Genomic DNA, 305 nt, shown 5'->3' on the forward strand with positions numbered 1-305 from the left:
TATACATACATGTGTGGGTGTTTGTATATATATTTATATATATATATATATATATATATATATATAATATGAAGTCTACACAGGCCTTGTCATATGGAATGTATAAATTTACAATTTATTTCCTTTAGTCTCTTGTTTATTCCATAAGTGTTTGCTAAATCCTTGAAATGTGTCTGCCCATCCAAGCACCGTTACCACCCTGGGGCGCTCACACCATTCATTGACCTTTTTATCAACCATTCTAACACATCTATATTACGACTTATCGCCTTCTCTATCTCATAATATTTTATAGACTATTTTTT

This window comes from Octopus bimaculoides, chromosome 27, assembly GCF_001194135.2.
Source record: "Octopus bimaculoides isolate UCB-OBI-ISO-001 chromosome 27, ASM119413v2, whole genome shotgun sequence".
Classification (NCBI taxonomy): Eukaryota; Metazoa; Mollusca; class Cephalopoda; order Octopoda; family Octopodidae; genus Octopus; species Octopus bimaculoides.